The sequence below is a fragment of the Topomyia yanbarensis genome, chromosome 3 (assembly GCF_030247195.1).
Source record: "Topomyia yanbarensis strain Yona2022 chromosome 3, ASM3024719v1, whole genome shotgun sequence".
NCBI lineage: Eukaryota > Metazoa > Arthropoda > Insecta > Diptera > Culicidae > Topomyia > Topomyia yanbarensis.
Genome location: NC_080672.1, coordinates 25164689 through 25169953, shown reverse-complemented (window position 1 = coordinate 25169953; position 5265 = coordinate 25164689).

The window sequence follows — 5265 nt, the reverse complement described above, 5'->3', positions numbered from 1 at the left end:
TCTTGTAGATTGCTTTTGTAACGGGAAAACCGAAAAACATGTTGCAACATCACGAATATTACGGGTTTTTAATTACTTTCTTCTGGTTTGAAAATTGTCCACACGGTTTTGAGTTATGATGTACACCGAATTTTTCTAAGAGCTTCCTTAGATTTACTCTCATTTATCAATTTTTCCATATCTGGCATTGAAAATTGAGGAAAATATTGTTCAAATAAAAATATATTTAAAACGATTTTTTTAACGAAAATTTTAATGGTGCTATAAGAATACGATTGAGTCTTTATGACAGTAAACATTTTTTGAAGGTGAAACGGAGCCTAGGCTTACGGATGGCGTCCTTATCTAATTCCATCACATAAGCTAGTTAACTATTAGGTTCTTTACTGACACAGCTAAGCTCACATTTCTTGACAGTTCACACACAGTTTCTAAGTCCATGTAAACAAGCGAACTGTCAAGAAAAGTGAGGTTGACTGTGCCAGTAAAGAACCTAATTGAAAATATGTTAGAAAGTTTGTTTTGTTCATTTCCCTCGCATGTTTACCGGCTCGCCATTCGTAGTTCTTCTGGTCACACGCACCAGCGCCAACGAAATTAGGTACAAGATTAACACATTTCTCACACTGAAACAACTAGTGGCAGGTTAATGACAATCCTAATTACACAAAATGCGTCATTTTCGAAATAGCAAACTTTGTGCGATCATTTTAACGTAGTAAGTAACTCATGCGGTTGAGCTAACTTTGTCTAACCAACAACATATCCGATAATTTGCTTTTTTCGTTGTTTGGTAATTCCCTGCGAACCGAAATCAGACATTGACCAGCAGGTAACCATAGTGACCACCTAAGCTTTCGGGGCAGCAATTCTCATCTGGTGGGGCTTAAGCAATAGCCTACTACTTATGTTTAGCTTCTGAGAAGAAAAAAAGCATCAGTTCAACATAAAGGGTGACCGCTGCGAAATTTGCATACCAATAGATCGAACAAGTGGTCTGCAAGAGTTACGCAAACGGTGGACCAGCCAAGAAGGAAAGACCTCCGTTAATCGTTGTTGTTGCGGTGATCGATTTTTGACCGGCTAATTGGAGTTCATGGTGCCACGATAGGTAGGTCGTGTGTCGTGTCATGAATGGTCAATTTGGGATCGATTTGTTCGCATTGGCTATGGAGGTTATACAGTCACATTTCGTTTTACGTAGCGAGGAGAGTTTAAAGTTTCATATTTGTAGTATATTAGAAATTTTCTATTATTGATAAGTGGAAATATAATGACCTTGCTAACACATTCCTGTCATTCTGAAGCATTCACCCGTTATATTCTATCATAAATAGTTTATGATCTGATAAGTTTTACATCGTCTGGTATATGTACAATATATTTGTAACCGGTCGTTAATCAATACCTCGAACCTAAATCATTCCGAAGCAGGATCTTAATCACTTGCTTGCAAATTATAACAGATCACAGTTGAAACCAAACAATGTCGTCTAGAAGCAATTGCAACCTACAATTATTTACGCTTTGTTATAAACAATGATCGCATTTTTCCACCTTCAACTACTAGCCGTTCGCAACCGGTATCCGGGAAAGGATCAACGTTAGACTACAGCTTACGAAGGGTTCTGACCCAACACGAATAAAAAAACATTTGCGATTGCAATCACTATAAAATGCTTTTGTCATTACCGTTCAGTGTGCATTTTAGAACTGTTTGTCAAGGAGCTGTAGCACAATGGCCCATGCCACACACCATGAAAACCATTGTTTCGGTCAATTTCCGGTCATTCTTAGGTTCGTTTCTTGTTCAACTGTCGCAGTCATCGCACAAATGAACAGTTTTGCTGCAACTTGTAGCTATAACGAGCAAACAGTGCACGTGGATTGGAAGATATGACTAGGTACCCATTCCAATCTAAACCGAGTTGGCCGGTGATCGTTGGAACATGACGAATTTGAGAGGTACTGCCATACTCTACCGAGCCAGTTGGTTAAATGAAGGGGTTAAATGCGTGGTATATACGAACGAACGAAAGGCTGTCGAAATCGTTTCGCTGTGCAGCGATAAAAATGAGGACACATGCGATGAAAAGACGAATTAAAACGGCGAAATGATTGACATAATGATAGATCCCTGAATGAACGGCGGTGGGTTGCACTCTAATGAAAATGGGAGCTTGAATTCATTTGATTGGCTTTTGCAGTGACTAATGATGTTGGTGAAAAATTAGGTTGCTTCGCTTTCAAAAAATATCGCCCAGTATTTAACATATGTTACTCGCGAATAGTATAGGTGAACTTATAGCACAAATTTAGTCATAATTAATTTCTACCGGATCATTGAGTGCGATATTTTCAAATATAGACATCTAGCTCGAGTAGGCTTACTTTCACTTGCTGAAGCTAGTCGAAACCATTGGAGCACAAAAGGTCGGACAATAAATCAAACTTTTAAACTATATATCTGTGTTGAAATTCAATTAACGTTGCAAAGCCTTGGTCTTGGCACTTAACGGCCACAGCCACACGTTCAACACTGGTTCCTCCAGTCGATAAAATTAAGAATTGACTGCGACTCTGTCAAAATAGTAGAATAATTCCTGTATCAGTCTCAGGCCCATGGCGTGCAGTTGGCTAGGTTGGCTCCCGCCAAGGGCACCAACCTTAGGGGGGGGGGGGGGGTCTGAAATCTTGATCTGAATAATGAAATAAGTGAGGATAAGTAATCAAATAAGTCAAGATTTGAATTAGTATTTTTGTATTTATTGTTTCGGCTTCTCCTCGTCAGTAACTAGCACCAACTAGGTGTGTAGTTGGACGATGTATCTAAACTAGTACCTAAATTAGTATCAGTTAGACACTAAAATCCAAAAAAGTCACACGTATTGCATAAGCACTAAACAACTGACTTGCTATCTTCCTGCTCACCATACCTAAAAAAAATTGATACGTGCCCCCTTTTGTTGTGTATCTTTACAGGAACTCGAAACACATACATTGCAGCCACTTGAATCGAGGAACAGAGAAACTACAGATCAACAGAAATGACACATATTTATGAAGAACTACAAATTCTCTCTATCCCTTTCTTTCCTTAACCATAATTCTTTAACTATTGAGCAACTCCACACGCTAGAACATCCAGCTTCGTTATGGTGATTTAATTTGCCGATTTAGCCTTATTAGTATATGTTTAAGTTGTACTGTTTATATTGTTTAAAAAAAACTGGCTTGCTATCGAGTGAAGTTTCGATAGTATGCACAGAGGTTCTGTTTACCAACGAGGAATGCGAATAGAAACTGTCTTTTGGTATAACAACCAAACACCTGGTTCTATGCAAAATTCCCAAGTGGGAAAAATTTTGGACAAAACCAATCACTTGATATGAACCAGTTGTTTGGTGTTCACGCAAGACGTGTATTTTTTGCACTATGCTATATTTCACCCTAAGGAGGAAAATTTGGTAAAAACCAAAATTTCTCACTAGGGTGAAAATTTGTTGGTAAAACCAGTCTTTGCACTTGAGGGCACAAATCCTTATTTCATACTCAGTTGCGTTTCGGCTTCGCCTCATCAGAAACCGACACTAATTTATTGTCGGAATAGATTAGAGCCGGCTTGACGCAAATCCCTTAAAACTAAAACACACTTTGTGTTTCAATCGATCGACTGATCAAACGTGATGTCCCGTTCGAGCAGAAGTTCTGTTTATGGGTGTATTTTTTGGATTTTAGTGTCTAGCTAGTGCTAGCTTGGGTACTTGTTTAGATACATCTTCTAATTAGACTCCCAGTTGGTGCCAGTTACTGACTAGGAGAATCAGAAACACTAAAAAAAATCATACATCATCATGGAAGTCCCATTAAGATTTATTCACAATAGAAGTTGTACTCAAAGGCAACGTCACAGACAGAAGAAAATTTAAAAAAATCATCGATGACGGTGTACCAGTGACATCTGTGACACATTGCACAGCGTGCTGAAGTCTGCCCTCAAAGCCCATCGACAGATGCTAATGGCAGAATCAGCCGCTTTCCTGTAGCTTTGGTCATCATCAACACTGTTGGGAACCTGTGATGCGTCATCACAGTTCCTCGATGGCGGAGTGGTTAACGCACCCAACTAGAGACTAAGAGATCGCAGGTTCGAGTCCTGCTTGACGACATATCTTTTCCCAGTGTGTCCAAAAAATGGTGAATTTGTCACCGTTTCCAGTTCATTCTTTCTGTCTATTTTCCATTGGACAGGTCCCGAAAAACCTTGAAAAAAGGTGAGTCGTCCAAACAAGGAATATATGGTATCTGATGGAGCTGCATTGTGACGCAACCTAAATATGTAATTATAATCATTCGGAAGTAACGACGCCCTTTATAGATGAAGAAAATATAAATGTAAATAGTTTAAATATTCGAAAAACTTCTTCGCATCCCCAACAGAATTCGATTGAAATTTTAGTCTATTGCCAAAATTTTAATCGAATGAAAAACTCAGCGAAAATGAAAGAAATCCATCAAAAAATAATTTCATCTTCTTTTAATATAATTCTTGGAGCAGAAACTAGCTGGGATAAAAGCGTAAGAAGCGAAGAAATTTTTGGAAATCAATTTAGTATATTCCGGCACAATCGTAATTTGTTTCTTTGTCAGAAAAAGTCTGGAGGTGGAGTCCTCATAGCCATAAACGCAGACTTTCCTTCAGAACAAATAGACGCCACGAAACATAATGAATTTGAACATGTATGGGCAAAAGCAGTAATATCAGGAGAAGTGCACATTGTTTCCTCTGTGTATTTTCTACCTGAAAATGCTCACAAAAATCATTTGAACAATTTTTTCCAACAGTAGAATCCATCATGTCAAACATGGAACCTGAAGTAAAGCTGCATATTTATGGCGACTTTAATCAACGTAACACCAACTTTATTATAGACACTGAAACCTAATGTATCTTACCCCAGTCGGAGGCGAAAGCGAAACGCTCCACTTAAACTTCATAAACGCCTGCACCAAATAAACCATGTCAAAAATAGACAAAACTCATATTTAGACCTCCTATTCACGAACTGCACCGAAGACTTTTTTGACATTAAAAATGTCTTACTCCACTATCTGGGGCTAGGTGTCATTCTAAAATCTAAACTATCTCCCATGTAACGAAACTATGTAAGGTTTGCACGCTTATAACTCCGATATTACTAGATGGATTTTAATCATTCATACACCAACCGATTCAGAAACATCTAACTTAAATATTGGTAATAA